Raw genomic sequence first — 19098 nt, 5'->3', positions numbered from 1 at the left:
CAGTTTCACAATGCAAATGAAGTGGTGCTCCGGCTGGATATAGCTCAGGAACGCAGGTCCTTATCCGAAGATGAATTCCAGCTGCGTAGGCGCCTGAAAGTGAAGATTTTGGGCCTGGCAGCAATAGAAAAGGCACGGAAACGGCAAGCTTCAAGGATCTCATGGTTAAAAATGGGCGACGCAAGCACCAGATTTTTCCATGCAAAGATATGCTCCCGAAGAAGAAAGAATTTCATTCACTCACTGCAACACAAAGGTGCAAATGTCATCTCCCATTTAGGAAAAGAGAAGGCAATCGAAGAACATTTCACTGAACTTATTGGAACCCGATCCCCTCGCAAAACAACCCTCAACTGGTAGCTTTTGCAGCTGCCAACAGTTTAGGCTGCGGGGCTGGATAATCCTTTCTCCGAGGATGAGGTTTGGGCAGCAATTAAGGACTCCCCAATTGAAAAAGCACCAGGGCCGGATGGTTTTATTGGAATGTTCTTCAGAGTCTGCTGGGGGACGATCAAGGGAGATATCATGCAAGGTTTCGAGCAGTTCTACCACCTGGCCGACGCCGATTTCAAGAAGCTCAATACTGCCGTGGTAACCCTGCTGCCCAAATGGGATGGTGCGACTGTCGTGACTGATTACCGCCCCATAAGCCTCATCCACTCCATTGCAAAGCTCCTAGCTAAAGTGCTAGCTATCAGGCTATCCAAAGTGATTCAGACAGTTATATCTCCAGCACAGTCTGCCTTCCTGAAGAGCAGAAGTATCCACGACAACTTCTTGTATGTACAAAATGGCGTACGTGCGCTGCACAGGAAGAAAATCCCAGCAGTTCTGCTCAAACTTGATATCACCAGAGCTTTTGACTCCATCTCCTGGGAGTACCTACTCGAGCTTCTGCAGCAGCTTGGTTTTAGTGCCAGATGGAGGGACTGGATTGCATTGCTCCTTGCATCATCCAGCTCTTCTTTCTTACTAAATGGCATACCTGGTCGGAGCATCAAGCACCGGAAGGGCCTCGGGCAGGGCGATCCACTGTCACCCCTCCTTTTCATCCTGGCCATCGACCCCCTCCACCGGCTTCTGCAACTCGCCGGCGAACAAGGCCTAATCCAACCGCTGCCTGGCAGAGAGATCAAGATGAGGATCAGTCTCTATGCAGATGACGCCGTGATCTTTGCAAACCCAGTGCAGCAAGAGATCGAAAACCTTATGGAGATCATAAATTTTTTTGGCAAGGCATCAGGACTGAACATCAATCGCCAGAAATCTTCAGCAACACCAATCAGATGTGAAGCAGTGAACCTCGACCTGGTACTGCAGAGTTTTGGTGGACAAACATCAAGTTTCCCAATGAAGTACCTTGGCCTGCCGATCACCCTCAGCAGATTACGCATGGTGCACCTCCAATTTATTCTGGATCGCATCCGTGCACGTTTGGCCGGTTGGAAGGGCAAACTGATGACCATCGCAGGGCGTCGAGTGCTCGTCAGATCGGTTCTAAGCTCTTTGCCCACCTATGCACTCACTGGCCTTAGAGTGCCGAGGAAGTTTTTCAAAGATATTGACAAATCAAGGCGGCATTTCCTATGGGCGCAAGATGAAGAACTGACAGGGGGCAAATGCAAAGTTGCATGGGCCAAGGTGTGCTCTCCGATCGAGTTGGGAGGACTGGGGATCATGAATCTGGAACGGTTTAGCCGAGCCCTGAAGATCCGGTGGCTCTGGCACTCTTGGAAGCACCCCGACAGGCCGTGGTGTGGCACGACATTGCCTTGCGATCACACTGACCGGGCCCTTTTCAGCGCAGCAACCACAGTGCAACTGGGAGACGGTGAAAAGGCTGGCTTTTGGACATGTTCCTGGGTAGGAGGCGAGACCCTCATGCTTTCCTACCCCAGCCTTTACAAGCACTCCAAGAGGAAAAACAGGACTGTTAGTGCTGCCCTTGCCAACGACACATGGATTCAGGACCTGGCACATGGCAACACAATCCCTCTGCTCCAGGATTTCGTTAGGATGGCTAGAAAGATTAGGGCAGCTCTGCAAGGAAGAACCCCAGGCGTGCCTGACAGCATCAGATGGAACCTCGAGGCAAGCGGGCTATATTCGACTGCATCGGCCTATCAAGTCCAGTTCAAAGCTCTCTGCAAGACTCCTTTCAAGCAGATGTTTTGGGATACTTGGGCTCCAGGCAAACTCAAGATCTTCACCTGGCTGCTCCATTTGGACAGACTCTGGTGCAACGACAGGTTGCAACGGCGTGGATGGCCAAACAACTATTTCTGCCAAATCTGCTTCAGACACCTTGAATCCACGGTGCACCTCTTCTGACATTGCAACTTTGCCAGAGCAATCTGGTCTGAGATTGCCACCTGGTCAGGCTGTCAGGGCATGCATCCAGACTCCTGGAAGGCGCTTGACAGTTCAACTCAAATAGCCGAGAAGATGATCTCCACAGCAGGAGGAACGACAATAAAGGGAGTCAAATCGCTAACCATGATTGTTCTATGGGAGCTTTGGCTTCAGAGAAACCAGTGTACTTTCAAGCAGAAGATAGCAAACAAAGAGGAAGTGATCGCTGCGATCCGAGCAACGGCTGAACATTGGAGGCAAGCAGGCGCAAAATGCCTAGAACCTCCATTCGCTGAACCTCCGGCAGGCATAGGCTAACTACCTTGAGGCTGTTTTGTAGCTGCCTCTTTTTAGCATCTTCTTCTTTTTAATCCTTTCTGTCTTGATCCTCGGATCCACCACATGTATTCCTTTTCCGCTGCTTTCTGCTATCAATCAATGCAACCACCAATGCTGGATCTTTCAAAAAAAAATGGTTGTTGACAGTGTGTTATCTATTCTAAGAAACGATCTGAGTGGCTTTGATACTCGTTGAGCTGTATAAGCATCTCGTTGGTTTCTGCAAACTCGCATGTGAAGGTAGCTATGGTTGGTGCTCAAACTCGAGGGGGGGGGGGGGGCACGACAGGGAAACACTGCTTGCTTCTGACAGGAGGAAGTGTCGGACATATGCTTCCTCTCCCTAACTCTGTTGCACACAAGCAGTTCAGCCATAGGTCTCGCTCCTTAACTTCTGTGTCAGTTGATCATCAGCTTAGCATGTGGGGGTGATCAATCATCCATTGGCCCCATTATTAATCAATGAGGAGCCCCTCCTTCCTCCGAGCTTCCCTCCCCACGTGAGAATGCCAAGCTCCTTAGCTGGAGCACAGATCGATCGAGAGAGGCAGTAAGCATATCTTACTCCGATTAATCATAGTTGTCTAGGGGTAATGGCGGACCAGCTCCGGGGTCTATGGTGCCTCCTAACCCAGCCGTACGCAGTAGTAGGTACGAACATGCATGCATGATGGTCCGTAACACAAAGCTGCGCGCTTTGTAAGCTGGTCTGCTCACTATAGCGTTGCTAGTCCTACTAATTAATCTCTGCTGTTGATGGAGCTGACCGACAGGAGATGACACCCGTAGCTACTTAACTAGAGCATGAAATCACCTGTAGTGGAATCCACGCACAGCGAAAGGAGCCTTGTCGAGGATGCATGCATGCTCGGTGGTTCGTACGCATGCATGCAAAAGATAACTGGGCTTTGTTTGTTTTTTTCTCTTCGTGGAAAGATAGCTGGGCTTTACGGTCACATGCAAGGATTCCCGCGCTTGATAAGCTGCTTGATCGCCGCGCACGTCCGAGGATTTCGTACACATGGTCGACAGTGCTGATCGATGGAAGATCATGCATGCTCCAACAACAGAGCGCGGAGGGTTAATCATTGGTTAATTATGAGAGTGTCATGGCAAAGCATGAATACACGAATGAGCCGTGCATTTGGACATGATGGATTAGACAATAAGCTATCTCTGGTCCAGTGGATGCAGAGCAGGCGGCCGGCAAGGCATGTGCAGGAGCCAGGAAGGCTCGCCAGTAACGCCATGTGCCGAGCGCGTGTGTTTATATATATACGCCGAGTGGCAAGAAGTGCCGTTGCATTGCATACACGAGACCTACGCCAATGGGCCGACCCAAACGGACGCGCGCTTTATCCGTTTTTTGTCTGTTTGAGTCGGCCAGGCGAACGCCAGCGTCCGCATTTTAAAATGGGTCGGCTTGACCGCCCAACGGGGAGACCGACCCAAATGTGGCGACGTGAAAAAAAAAGAAATTACGCGAAAATAAATATAACTAAACATAAAAGTGGCCGGTCAAACGCCGGCCAAAGTCCACCTACATCTAATAAACATTAAATAAAAACATTAAAAAAGTCTGCGCCCGCCTGCTGCCGCCCCACACGCTGCCCTAGACGTCGTCGCCTTTGCCCTTGCCCTTGCCCTCGACGTCGCCGTCGTCGGTGAGGTCGATGAAGACCGGAGCAGGGCCAGCCCACCCGAACGCCGCCTGGTACGCTGCCAGGGCAGCCTCCTCCGGCGTCTGCTGGGGCGGCGGCATTGCGGCAAGCCGCGCGCGCTCCTCCTCCTCCTCGTCGAGCCGGAGCGCCTCCGCGTCGCATTGGAGCATGGCCTCGTAGCGCATCTGCTCCTCGCCGTCGCCCTGCTCCTGGCGGAGCCAGTGCTCCTTCCATCGCTCGAGGTGGGCCGCCTCTTCCTCCGGCGTCACGGCGAAGTAGACGGGAGGCGCGCTCACCCACTCGCGGTACTGACCCGTCCACGAGTAGGCCTCCTCCGGCCAAGTGGGTGGAGGTGGGGAGCGCTTACGCGACGGCTCCGGCTCCGGCTTGGGCTGTATGGGCGGCGACGGCGGAGGCGGCGGCACGAAGAGCGGGGTGTGGACGGAGTCCCCCGCCGCCGACAGGGCAAGGGCTTGCTTCAACCCATCCCAGTGCGCGTCCTCCTCGATGCGGCTAGCCTCCAGCGCGTGCTGCGGGGCCTCCTCGAGGGCGGCTTGGTACTCCGCCTCCGCCTCCATGTCCTCCGGCTCTACCTGTGGGGGCGGCGGTGGGAACGGCGGCGGGACGGTGTCGACACCCGAGCGCCGTTGCTCCTCGTGTTCGAGGGCGAACCAAGCCTCCCAGTTAGGAGAGTCGGCGGCGTACTCGGGCAGCCCACGCTGCTCCGGTGTGAGCAGCGCACGGCGCCGACGCACCTCGTCATCGTGCGCCTGCTGGGTCCACGGAACCGCCGGCACCGGGATCCGGTTTGGATCCAAATGCCAATGGTGCGGCAGCGTCACGTCGGGGTAGGGGAGGGGCTGCCTGTACTCCTAGTGCCACCGCGCTTTGGTGCACCGGAATGTGCAGGCACCGGCGTCCAGGGCTGAAACGCGCCGGCGGTGGAGGAGGAGGGGGAGGGGGAGCACGGGATGACGAGGCACCGGGGGTGCCCTTCCCCTTGCCATTGCTTTTGCCGAAGAGGCCCATGGCGCGAGCTAGGGTTTGCGGTCGCCGGCGAGGAAGCAAAGGAAGTGGTGGGGGGCCAGATGTGGATGGGAGAAGTGGATGAGGCCGACCCCGCCGCACGCGTGGTTAAAAAGGACGCGCACACTGGCTGACGCGTGGGCCCGCTGTCGGTGGTCGTCATAAATAAGACGACCGGTGGCGGTTGGGTGGCCGCCAGGTGGAGACGCAGCAGACGGCGAGAAGACGCGCGGCGCGTCCGCTTCGCGTCCGCGCCGACGCATTCCAGGCGCAATTTTGGGCCGGAAATGGGTCGGTGCGGACGCCGGGCGGACACGATTTGAGTTTGGGTCGGCGCGTTGGGCCGCCACTTTTGTCCACGCCGACCCAAACGGACGCGGGCGGACGAAATGGGTCGCCCCATTGGAGTTGCTCTGATTAGTCTATATTGTTGGAATTTTGCTAGTAGGCCTTTGGCCCAAAGCCCAACTAAAATTCTGAAATTCTCTTGGCCCATTCATGCACACATGTGAGTGAAGTGAGTGAGGCTAAAGTTTAGTCCCACCCCGAAAGTTGAGAGAGAGTTGCACCTCTTTATAAGGTGAGCTCTTCTACCACTTGTATGAGCATGAGAAGAGAAGACCTACACGCGCGCTCCTCCTCCTCGCTCGCCTCGCCACGCCTCGTCACGACGCGCCGCGGGTTGCGGGATTGAGCCGAGCCGAGGACAGAGCTATGCACGTTGTCTATATTTTTGCTGCTCGGGAAAATTAATGAGTCATTAATTAGTAATTAATGGATGTGTTAATTACTGAACCGTTTCCGATTCTTTTGGATCGTGACGACTCAGACGTGGTGTTTATTCCCACGACCTACCCGGCCCGCACTATATAGTCAGGCAGACGTCTACCCTAGCCGCAGCCACTTCGTGTGGTTTCTCACCACCGTTCTAGATCATTGCGCCGCCAAGCAAGTCTTTTTCATCCCTCCTTCCGGTGTGCACCGCGAGAAGGGACAGCAGGCCTCCGGAACCCCGCCTCTCGTGATCCTGTACGGGAGAGGGGCGATCAGGTTTTTGGGGAGCGCACTCGCGCGACTGCTGGCAACGACGACTTCGTGAACGACGACTTCTTCCCCGACCTCGGCAACCTCATCCTCGACGACATGGGCGACAACGTCAACGCCGGCGGTGCTGCACCCGCTGCACCGTATGTGATTCTATCCTTCCAGTTCGAGATCGTGGTAGAATTCATGTTTCTAGTATGTGCCCTAGATGTGATATGTTCATCTGCTATGCTAGTTCGCATGATTAGTTTAATCTCTGCTGCTGTGGTCATGATTTATCTTCTGTTTATTTGGATTAAATCTCGTAGTAATTTGCTCATATTTCCAACAATCCAAAAACCTGAATATAGGCAATTTACTCCGAGTGGTTTTGCTGCGCATTTGAAGCCGCCTGCCTTTAAGGGGGCACAATATAAGAGGTGGCGCACGAGAGCACTCTACTGGTTTCAGACCATGGGCTGCTATGATGCCACCAAGGGCAAGCCTGAGGGCGATCTTAATCCAGCACAGTTGGAAGCTTTTGAGAAGATCGATACCCTCTTTAAAGACGCTCTTCTGAGTGTTCTTGATGACTCCATTGTGGATTCGTATATGTCGTTTGACAACGGCAAGGACATGTGGGCTGCGCTCGAGGCCAAGTTTGGTGCCTCGGACACCGACAGCGAGTTGTACGTCATGGAGCAATTCTATGACTACAAGATGACTGATGAGCGCCCTGTTGTACAGTAGGCTCATGAGATACAGTCGCTCGCAAAAGAACTTGAGTACTTCAAGTGTGTGTTGTCGGACAAATTTGTTGCCGGAGGCATCATTGCCAAGCTTCCACCTTCGTGGAACAATTTTTCTACTTCCCTGAAACACAAGAGACAGGAGTTTTTCGTTGCGGATCTCATTGGTACTCTTGATGTTGAAGAGAAGGCGAGAGCAAAGGACACACGTGCTGGAGTTGCTGAGGGAGGTTCTAGTGCCCACATGGTACAGAAGAAGAACTCCCAGCCCAACAAGTTCAAAAACAACAAGAACAAAACTCAGGGCAAAGGCAAGTTTGATACAAAGAACAAGCCATCACATTCTACCAACTTCAAGAAGAATTCTCATAAGAAGGGGAAGGGACTTTGCCATGTCTGCGGTGATCCTAATCACTGGGCTCCGAAGTGTCCTAACCGCTTTGAGGAGCGCGAACATGAGAAGAGCGGCAAGTCCGCTAATGTTGTCATCGGTGATACTGATATGAAGGAATCAGGGTACGGTATTTTTCCGACCATCCTTTCAGTATTTCAATCCCCTGATTGGTTAATTGACACCGGTGCCAATGTACATGTTTGTGCTGACGCCTCCATGTTTTCTTCTTACCAGGCAACAAGAACTTCACCCGTGCTGATGGGGAACGGGTCACATGCCATCGTTCGAGGTGTTGGTACGGTCGATCTGAAGTTTACTTCGGGGAAGACTGTGCGTCTGAAGAACGTTCATCATGTGCCGTCCATCAATAAAAATCTCATTAGCGGTTCCCGTTTATGTCGAGATGGTTTTAAGTTGGTTTTCGAATCCAATAAAGTTATAATTTCTAAGTGTGGACAATTTGTTGGAAAAGGCTATGAGTGCGGAGGCTTGTTCCGTCTATCTTTGTCAGATATTTGCACTAAAGTTATTAATAATGTTTGCCACAATAATGAGTCTGATATTTGGCATTCACGACTTTGTCATATTAACTTTGGTTGCATGACGCGGCTAGCCAATATGAATTTAATTCTGAAAATCTCTACTGTCAAAGGCTGTAAGTGCCAAGTATGTGTGCAAGCTAAGCAACCTCGCAAGTCCCATAAGACTGCAGAGGCAAGAGACTTGGCGCCACTAGAGCTTATACATTCTGATCTTTGTGATTGATGAATGGCGTGTTGACAAAAGGTGGAAAGAGATACTTCATGATGTTGATTGATGACTCCACTAGATATTGTTATGTGTATCTTCTGAAATCAAAAGATGAGGCTTTGACTTTCTTTAAAAACTATAAAGTTGAGGCAGAGAACCAACTTGATCGGAAAATTAAATGGCTTAGGTCCGATCATGGTGGAGAGTATTTTTCCAATGAATTTGATCTGTTTTGTGCGGAACATGGTATAATCCATGAGAGGACGCCTCCCTACTCACCCCAGTCAAATGGGGTAGCCGAAAGAAAGAACCGAACTCTAACTGATATGGTTAACACCATGTTAGACACTTCGGGTCTATCCAAGGAATGGTGGGGGGAGGCGCTAATGACTGCATGTCATGTCCTAAACCGAGTTCCCACAAAGCATAATACCATGACTCCATTTGAGGAATGGGAAAGGAAAAGGTTGAAACTCTCTTACCTACGTACTTGGGGTTGTTTGGCGAAAGTCAATATACCAATTCCCAAGAAGCGCAAGCTTGGACCAAAAACCGTGGATTGTGTTCTTCTGGGCTATGCTTTTCATAGCATCGGCTATAGATTTTTGATAATAAAATCTGAGGTATCCAACATGCATGTTGGTACGATTATGGAATCAAATGATGCAACTTTCTTTGAGGACATATTTCCTATGAAGGATATGTCGAGTTCATCAAATCAGGAGATACCTACTCCATCTAGTGAGGAATTCACTGTAATTCCTGAACCCACCATTGCGATGGAACACGTTGAGAATCCTGTTGAGGGTGACAATGGAACTCCTGTGAGGAGTAAGAGACAGAGGACTGCAAAGTCTTTTGGTGATGATTTCATTGTGTACCTCATGGATGACACACCCAGGACTATTTCAGAAGCCTATGCATCTCCTGATGCTGACTACTGTAAGGAAGCTGTGCGTAGCGAGATGGATTCCATCTTAGCTAACGGTACCTGGGAGATCACTGACCGTCCTTATGGGTGCAAACCTGTAGGATGTAAGTGGGTGTTCAAGAAGAAGCTTAGACCTGATGGTACGATTGAAAAGTACAAGGCACGGCTTGTGGCCAAGGGTTATACCCAGAAAGAAGGTGAAGACTTCTTTGATACTTACTCACCCGTGGCTAGACTGACCACAATTCGGATGCTACTATCACTGGCTACCTCACATGGTTTTCTCGTTCATCAAATGGATGTTAAGACGGCTTTCCTCAATGGAGAGTTGAAGGAGGAAATTTACATGGATCAGCCAGATGGTTTTGTAGTACCTGGTTAGGAAGGAAAGGTGTGCAAGTTATTAAAGTCTTTATATGGCCTTAAACAAGCTCATAAGGAGTGGCATGAGAAGTTCGAAAGAACATTAACTGCTGCCGGCTTTGTAGTAAACGATGGTGACAAGTGCGTGTACTATCGCTATGGTGGGGGCGAAGGAGTTATTCTTTGTCTGTATGTCGACGACATATTGATCTTTGGAACCAAACTTGATTTAATCAAGAAGGTTAAGGATTTCTTATCTCGCTGTTTTAAGATGAAGGAGCTAGGAGTAGCTGATGTTATCTTAAACATCAAGCTGTTGAGAGATGAGAATGGTGGGATCACACTGCTTCGAAAAGGTCTTGAGTCGTTTCGGGTATAGCGACTGCACGCCTTCTCCAACTCCATATGATGCTAGTGTGTTGCTTCGAAAAAATCGACAGATTGGTAGAGATCAACTGAGGTATTCTCAGATTATTGGCTCGCTTATGTATTTGGCGAGTGCCACGAGGCCTGACATCTCTTTTGCTGTGAGCAAGCTGAGTCGGTTTGTGTCAAAATCGGGAGATGATCATTGGCATGCGCTTGAGAGAGTTATGCGCTATTTGAAAGGCACCGCGAGCTATGGGATTCACTACACCGGGTATCCAAGGGTACTGGAGGGTTATAGTGACTCAGACTGGATATCTGATGCTGATGAGATTAAGGCCACAAGTGGTTATATTTTTACACTTGGTGGTGGCGTTGTTTCCTGAAAGTCTTGCAAGAAGACCATCTTAACGAGGTCAACTATGGAAGCAGAACTCACAGCATTAGACACTGCCACTGTTGAAGCAGAGTGGCTTCGTGAACTCTTGATGGACTTACCTATGGTTGAAAAACCAATACCCCCTATCCTGATGAACCGTGATAATCAAACTGTGATCGTCAAGATAAACAGTTCTAAGGACAATATGAAGTCCTCAAGGCATGTGAAGAGGAGACTAAAATCTGTCAGAAAATTGAGGAACTCCGTAGTTATTACGTTGGATTATATCCAAACGTCGAAAAACTTGGCAGATCCCTTCACAAAGGGTCTATCACGTAATGTGATAGATAATGCATCGATGGAGATGGGTTTGAGACCCACCGCATGAGTTGTCCATAGTGGTAACCCACTCTATGTGATCGGAGATCCCGTGAAGTAGAAGTGGGAGACAAGCTGTTGGTCAGCTGGGAGGAGAGTATCCCTATATTAACTATCTCACTCCGTGAAGATGCAATACTCTCCTGATCTGCATGGCAGGTTGATACTTATCTTAATGTGTTTCAAGTGGCTTATTCGGGTAAGCAGAGGTGTTGTCCTGCAGAACATCTTCTGAGGAACACACCTATATGAACTTGATTGTTAACGTCGCAGTCTGTGAGAATTGGGTGTTCTCTAATAAATTCATGAAAAGGCCCTGGAGTATGACGTATATGCTCCACCCCCGGGGAAGCCTTGCGGCAACCAAGTATCGGTCAAGAATTTGTGTGAAACTAGTCTCGCAGAAAACTTGTAGTTTAAGGCATAGTCTACTATTCAAATTGTGATCTAGTGTAACATAAATCTCTAAGTGGAAATTCAACTTCACAGTCTCCACTAAGCACCAGTATATAAATAATATTTTGAAACTAAATGATGAGATGTGCTAATGAGACTTTATGGGGGATTGTTGGAATTTTGCTAGTAGGCCTTTGGCCCAAAGCCCAACTAAAATTCTGAAATTCTCTTGGCCCATTCATGCACACATGTGAGTGGAGTGAGTGAGGCTAAAGTTTAGTCCCACCCCGGAAGTTGAGAGAGAGTTGCACCTCTTTATAAGGTGAGCTCTTCTACCACTTGTATGAGCATGAGAAGAGAAGACCTACACGCGCGCTCCTCCTCCTCGCTCGCCACGCCACGACGCGCCGCGCCGCGCCGCGCCGCGGGTTGCGGGATTGAGCCGAGCCGAGGACAGAGCTATACACGTTGTCTATATTTTTGCTGCTCGGGAAAATTATTCCCACGACCTACCCGGCCCGCACTATATAGTCAGGCAGACGTCTACCCTAGCCGCAGCCGCTTCGTATGGTTTCTCACCACCGTTCCAGATCATTGCCAAGCAAGTCTTCTCCATCCCTCCTTCCGGCGTGCACCGTGAGAAGGGACAGCAGGCCTCCGGACCCCCGCCTCTCGTGATCCTGTACGGGAGAGGGGCGATCAGGTTTTTGGGGAGCGCACTCGCGCGACTGCTGGCAGCGACGACTTCGCGAACGATGACTTCTTCCCCGACCTCAACACCGGCGGTGCTGCACCCGCTGCACCGTATGTGATTCTATCCTTCCAGTTCGAGATCGTGGTAGAATTCATATTTTTAGTATGTGCCCTAGATGTGATATGTTCATCTGCTATGCTAGTTCGCTTGATTAGTTTAATCTCTACTGCTGTGGTCATGATTTATCTTTTATTTATTTGGATTAAATCTCGTAGTAATTTGCTCATATTTTCAACATATATATTCGTACGTATCCAGCCAGGATCGGTCCAGCTACTAGCTGTGCGGCACCACATGTACAGTACAACGTACACACACAACCGACCGACTAGCTAAGTATACTACCTAGCCTGCTGTGTTGCCGGCCGTGAGCCGTCCGTTGGTGCCTGCTGATGGATGCAGGAGGTAAAGGTGGCCTACGCTCCGTCTGGTGACTGGCGTACGACCGTATGTATGTACGTACGCGTGTGCCGTACTGCGCTTTATAAACGTACAGTGCCTCTCACCTTTTTCTATGGACCTCGCCTGCCGACGAGGCTTCACGTGCAGGTCACCAGTGTTATCACAAACTAGCCATGGGACCATCCACACACGGCCGCGCAAATGATTAAGTAAACTTGCCCAATTTGGATGCACTAAGTACACTAGCTAGTACCCCTAGTAGAGTAGTACGTACAATACATGTAGCGTGTTACTACTGTCGTACGCGATACACTCACGCTGTCACGCACGCAAAGGGGCCGGCTAAGCCGGCCAGCTCGTCGATCTAACTGCGCTGCTGCGAGATGAAGAAACCAGACCCAGCTATGCATAGGTTTTTCGTTTAAAGCTCGTGTGGGTCCTATTGGTCGGACGGATAACCGAATTTGTTGGCAGACAGAGAAGTGTCTTTTGAGCCGCAACGAATTCGAGCCTGCCGGCAGGTCGTCGGCGGGATCTCCTCGACCACTGGAGGTGGAAGGGTCTCTGAAAAGTGAAAACCCGTACCACCAACGCCGTTTTTTTTTTGAGATAACCAACGCCGTTGTTGACCAGGCGGGCCTCAGACGGTGGCCCTTTGGGTTTGGCGGGCTCCTGTGTCTCCAACCACCATGCCACCTATCTATCTCTCTTTTGTCTCAAAAAAAAACTTATCTCTCTCTCTTGTCTCAGAGAAAAAACTACTGTATATATCTCTCTCAAAAACAAAAAAATACCCATTCCACCTCGAGCAACTGCGGTTGGGCCCCGACAAGTACACAGAGCAGTGAGTGGATGGGCAGTGGACCGCGCGAGCTAACTCGTTTGGGGTCCTCCTCCATTTTGCTCCAAAAGAAAATCGAGGGGTCCTCCTCGACCCTGTCTGCCCTAACACTGGCGTTGGCATTTAGGCCTCGTTTGGTTGCACGGGATCCCGGAGGGAACCCCGCTTATTCCCCAGGCAAGAAAAGCACGGGCCCGATCGAGCCGGGGAAATCAAGCGCGATGTTTGGACAGATTCGTTGGGGAGGTATCCCTGCCCTACCCGCGTCGTTTCCCTGGGGAAACGTTCCACGCCTCCAGGGGTCGGGGAGAGAAGCCACGGCTCGAGCGAGACCGCGAGCGCAGCGACCGAAAGGCGACGACGGCCAAGATCCAGTCCTTCGCCTCCGAGTTTCTCCGGCAGCGACCGGAGAGACGGACCGCCCCCTCCCTCCGGTGCTCCGCCTGCATGCTCCGCCCACCAGCGACCGCGACGGCCGTGGTCGTCACCCTCCTCCTTCCCCAGATCTACCCTCCTCCTCGAAGTTCCTGCCCCTCCGGTGACGGCAACGGCGACGGTTCCACGGTCAACTTCCACCTACTTCCACTAAGGTTAGCCCCGCTCCTCTTCCACCTCGTATTTTTTTCTCCAATCCATCAACTCACCGTCCATGCACTAATGCCTGAACTTGCTGGTCAGATCCAAGAACTCGAGCCTTCTCTTCTTCTAAATAATTCCACATGCCGGAGACAAAATTTACTTCATTGGTTAATAAGAATCCATCTCATATATTCCTGTATTGTTCCTTTCTGAAAGGGGGAAAAGCATAAGTCAGAGTAAATTACTGTACTAGTCAAGACAACTAATTTTCATACAAGGGCACCAATGCACAAGCAGTGTCAATGTCAGAGTGTACTTTATTTCAAAGATGATTGGAGCAACCGTTGATCGGTTCAGCAGCAGTTGACATCTAATCAAATCACAATTAATAGACTCGTAGGCAAAATATTGGAGACCTAGTGTAAAATCAATTCATTAGGAGCATAATCGTATAGACAATTATCAGATAGGAGTAGTATCAATTACAGTATTATAATGCATGGTTGTATCATAACTAATACACTATAATCATGCATTTCACTTACATGCACACAAAGAGCTCCACAACTAGCATTTTAGAAAGATTAAATTCATATATTGATCTGTATATAATTGCCTATAATTTGCATTTCGGCACATGTTGGCTCATATTTTTCTCAGCTAGCTCATATATTCATCACAACACTAACACACGTCTTGCTTTTTTCTTATTGCAGAGGCTGTCTAGGTGCTGTTTTGGTGTTTCCCGTGGTGCACATGTGTGCTGCCTTTCCTACAGTATGTGTTTTCATGTATTTTTGCGCAAACTTTTGTGTCCTGAACTGATAAGTATTCGATTGTGTGCCACATGCAGGTGCTCTGAACCTCTGACATTAGCAAATGATTTGCTTTATCCGAAAATGCTAGGTGGTGGCGGCGGCGTTGTGTTCAGTGGCTAAGTGCATTTTGGTTCGTTGGTCATTGAAAATATTTCACCTGATGAAAGGTATATGACAGCCATCCCTGGATGCCTTCTCCTTAATTTGTCACACAATCATAAGATGTGATGTGAGGAAGCTTAAATTTATTTATTGGTATAAATTGATCGACTAGTCAGCAAGAGATTTGGTTGGTGATGTTATTTTTCTGGCTGTCTAGTTAGACGGCATTGACTCGCAGACCTTGATTAAGCAAGAAACACAACGCATGGATAGTACTCCCAGCTTGCCAAGTGCCAATTAGTAACAACAAACTTACTCATCAGGAAAATAACTTGTTACAACTCCTTATGGACTCCTACTAGTAATTTTGTATGTGTTGCTGAATTTGCCGGGACACTCAAACACCTTGATATTTCTTTACTTTCTTTTCTTTGTTGCTTCAGTTAGAATATGCTATCATTCAAGTGACCTTCTAGCAATCTGGTTGACAAATGACAAACCTTTTTAGTTTCGACATCGGTTTCACGGGATGACACACTAGAGTAAAGACTAGCTACCTGCTAGGACGACAGTTTTACACCAATGTTAATTTTCCTTTCTTGCGAATAATTGCAGGGTCTTGCTTAAGCAAGAGAAAGTACTGCCAAGTATCAACTAGCTAGTTACAGATTCACTCATCAGGGAAGTAACTTGTAACAGCAGTGGAGTGCGGGCATGTGCCATATATCTATTAGTAATTTAGTACTTTCATCGTGCTTGTGCTAGCTCCAGGTTTGAATCTTCCTTAGCACACTATTTTTAGAAGTGATGCTTACTGTTGGTTAGGGTCTTCTGAAGAACAATAACAATTTTTTATATTTGTTGCACAAGTTCTGCTATGCATTCATTTACACTTACGACACTGCCGGAGAATACATTGTTTGTGAATTGTTTGTTAGACTGCCTTACATCCTTTTATAGATAGACGCCTTTAATTCTCTGCACTAAAAAGTCCATGTTTGTTTTGTCCTTACTTTCCCCATTATACATTTTTTGTCCCCATTTTTACTAATTTTGGAATTATATATTGACGGGAAGCTTGACAATAATGATCTATTGCTTATCATCTTCCTTTCTTCTGTCCTTACTTATTTAGTAATTATTACTGAAATGTATGACACAATAACCAGAAATAGAAGTTAGTATTCTGGCTATTATCTTTTTTTCTCAACAAGTTCTGCTGATTGTTATTAAAAATCTAAGCTATAGTCATCATGTGCTCATGTAATTGTTACAATTCTCAGTTGGATACATGGTGCTAACTTCCTTTTTTTGTAGTTCAACGAACATCGAGTTGTGGTACCTGATGTAGATGCGGAGTGGAGAAAAGACCTGAGTAGGACTAGTGATTTTCACCTTGCAGCCCATCCTATTCGAAAGTGTCTATGCCTCGGACATGACAATTTGATAATTCAGAATTTTTGTAGTGAACAAACTTAAACAATGATGCATCAATGCCAATTGTATTGATTGCTTTTATGTTGGAACACAAAAAAAGGTTTAGCTCACCGCTTAATCGGAATGAAATGCGGACCGATGGGTATTTGAACCTTGGTGAAGTGATGGATATCAGTTGTATTTTTTAATAAAATTATAGTTTACATGAATTCTGAAGTTTTTGTATGTGTCTGTTTCATTGTAAAATTATTTGTGCAGTTTTTATCTTTGATCTTTTTTTTCTAATTATCTTTGATCTGTTGTGTTATATCTGTATGTTTTACGTGAGGGGTTTCTTTCCCTCCCTTGTTGCCATTTGGGCACATGGGGTAGTGGGACCATTTCCCCCGTGGTGTTGCCATTTGGGCACATGGGGTAGTGGGACCATTTCCCCCGTGGTGGGAGGGATTCATATGCACACGAAGATCTCCCCCTAGGGCCTATTTCCCTGGATTTTTCCAGCCCAACAACCAAATGAAGCCTTAGAGAGTAGGGCTGGGCCTTTTGGAGTCCGGCTGGGTTCAGGCCCTCTCTAGCGGCTTAGCCAGGTCCAGTAGGTTCATGCATGGCAGCACGATTAGACGATGAGTACGTACCTACGAGCTGCGCCGCACTTGCACGCATGGTTTCTTCTTCGTTATGGACGCTGTTGCATAGATTCATCCGGACTGCTGGAGCTAGTGCTGAAATCTCACGTCTTGTCGGGGGCCGTCCACATCAACCTGGGCATGGATGGGCGTCGCCGTCGCGCTTCCATTCCATGTGGTGGGACGTGCGGAGAGCCGAAGCTCGGTTTGATTTTCCGCTGTGGAATTCTTAAGGACTCCTTTTTAGATGGAAGGCATATAGCCGACTTCAAATTAATGAAGCCAACAACCGGCTAGGATACAAGGTGCGGAAAATAACAGAAAAATTGCAGACAACGATCATCTATGGCCGGAGCTACAGAAGCTGGCCAAAGAGTGAAAATGCCAACACAAGAGGGAAAAACAACCATGCCGTGGGAGAGCACCATGCTGACCAGAACAGCAGGACGGGGAGTTCGCGGAACACGAACGAGCAACAAAGAGGAGGATCGAGCCTTGTAGGATGAAACCATTGGCTCTGCCACAATCCAATCGCCCCATTGCCGGAGGGGAGACCACTATCCCCCTACATCTAGCACAGGGATGCCGTTCAACGACCGGGAAGCACGAGCACAGCAGTGCATGCAACCGCCGCTGAAGGGTAACAAGACTCAAACCCTCCGCTTCCACCGATGTCGGGCATCGATCCGGGGACGCACTGCACCGCGGCCGCCACCAACCCACACATTGCATCACACCATCCCCAACCCTACCCCAAGCCGACGCCTTCAAGAAGGGCCACGACGTGAGAAACCCAAGCTCCTTAGCTGGAGAACAGATCGATCAAGAGAGGCAGTAAGCATATCTTACTCGGATTAATCATAGTGGTATAGGGGTAATGGAGGACCAGTTCCGGGGTCTATGGTGCCGCCGTAACCCAACCGTACGTAGTAGGTACGAACATGCATGATGGTCCGTAACACAAAGTTGTGAGCATTATAAGCTAATCTGCTCACTAATCACTATAGCATTCCCAGTCCTACTAATTAATCGCTGCTGTTGAAGGAACTGATCGATAGGAGATGACATCCATAGCTACTTAGTGAACTACACCCCGAAATCACCTGTAGTGGAATCCACGTACAGCAAAAAGGGCCTTGTCGAGGATGCATGCATGCTCGGTTGTTCGTACGCGTGCACCCATGCAAAAGATAGCCGGGCTTTACGACCCTAGGCATGCACATGCAAGGATACCCTGCTTGATCGCCGCGTACGTCCGAGGATTTCGAACACATGATCGATCGCTGTGACAGTGCTGGTCGATGGGAGATCATGTTCCATCGATGCGGCGCAGAGGCCAGAGGGTTAATCATCGGTTAATTGTGAGAGTGTCATGGCAAAGCATGAATCCACGAATGAGCCATGCATTTGGACATGATGGATTAGACAATAAGCTAGCTCTGGTCCAGTGGATGCAGAGCAGGCGGCCGGCAAGGCATGTGCAGGAGCCAGGAAGGCTCGCCAGTAACGCCATGTGCCGAGCGCGTGTGTGTGTATATGTACTCCGAGTGGCAAGAGGTGCCGTTGCATTGCATACATGATTAGTCTACTCGTACGTATCCAGCCAGGATCGGTCCAGCTAGCTGTGCGGCACCACATGCTCAACGTACACCACTGCCCACCTAGCTAACCACGACAAGTAATATGAAACAGAGCGAGTACGTACCTAGCAGCCTGTTGTGTTGCCGGCCGTTGATGTAGGAGGTAAGGCTAACTCCACCGCACGACCCTATTCTGTCCGCTCCCGTTCGCTTGGGGTAAAACGAACAAACGAGACGGCCCAGCGCGCGGGCGCAAATGAACTTTTGTCCGCTTTGTGTCCGCTTTCGACCCATCCCCGGCCCAAGTTTGCGCCGGTTTTGGGGTGAAACGGACAGCGCGCGGACGGGTGGGACGCGCACGCTTGTCTTCCCCTGGCCCGCCTGTCGGTGGGAGAAACCAAAACCCACCCACGCCCATTTGCCGTCATTTCCCCCAAACCCTTCCACGTCCCTCCCGCCGCCCCTCTCTCCCCCGGCCATGGCCGACGCCCCGCCGAGTTCCGGCGGCCTGGCCGTCGACCCGCCCACAAAGGGGAAGAAGAAGGCGCCAAGGAAGCCGTGGTCGGAGTGCACGCCGGAGATCGCCAAGTTGGACGCGGAATCGGCGAAGAGAAGGGAACGGAGAGCGGCCGTCAAGGTCAATGCTGTCGCGGCCAAGTTCGCCGCCCAACGCGGGGAGCTGGAGGCCGCGCGGCGCAAGGCCGCTGCTGACGAGAAGGAGGACCTCGTCAACAAAGCGCACGCCATCCTCATGCTTGGTGGCATGGGTCGTCCGGCCGGGTTCCCTGCAACGGTCGTCGGCCCGGCGAGCATAGGCTCGTCGGTCGCCCGGCCTACGCACTGCCAGTCGCC

At 49.8% G+C, this 19098-nt stretch overlaps 1 long non-coding RNA gene across 3 annotated transcripts; it reads left to right on the top strand.

Annotated features, from left to right (window-relative positions):
- The first annotated feature begins 13231 nt into the window (after nucleotides 1-13231).
- On the top strand, nucleotides 13232-16249 carry LOC125525085 (uncharacterized). Of its 3 annotated transcripts, XR_007291142.2 has the most exons (5): nucleotides 13232-13694; nucleotides 14400-14460; nucleotides 14537-14668; nucleotides 15219-15374; nucleotides 15921-16249. It is a non-coding gene; the product is annotated as an uncharacterized LOC125525085 (long non-coding RNA). The 3 variants fall into 3 exon arrangements; XR_007291140.2 differs by having other exon boundaries at nucleotides 13236-13694; nucleotides 15219-16249; XR_007291141.2 differs by lacking the exon at nucleotides 15219-15374 and having other exon boundaries at nucleotides 13239-13694.
- Nucleotides 16250-19098: the final 2849 nt, after the last annotated feature.

The sequence above is a fragment of the Triticum urartu genome, chromosome 7A (assembly GCF_056163025.1).
Source record: "Triticum urartu cultivar PI428250 chromosome 7A, HENAU_Tu73, whole genome shotgun sequence".
Classification (NCBI taxonomy): Eukaryota; Viridiplantae; Streptophyta; class Magnoliopsida; order Poales; family Poaceae; genus Triticum; species Triticum urartu.
Note: the sequence above shows the minus strand (reverse complement) of the source record. Positions and strands in the feature narration are given on the sequence as shown.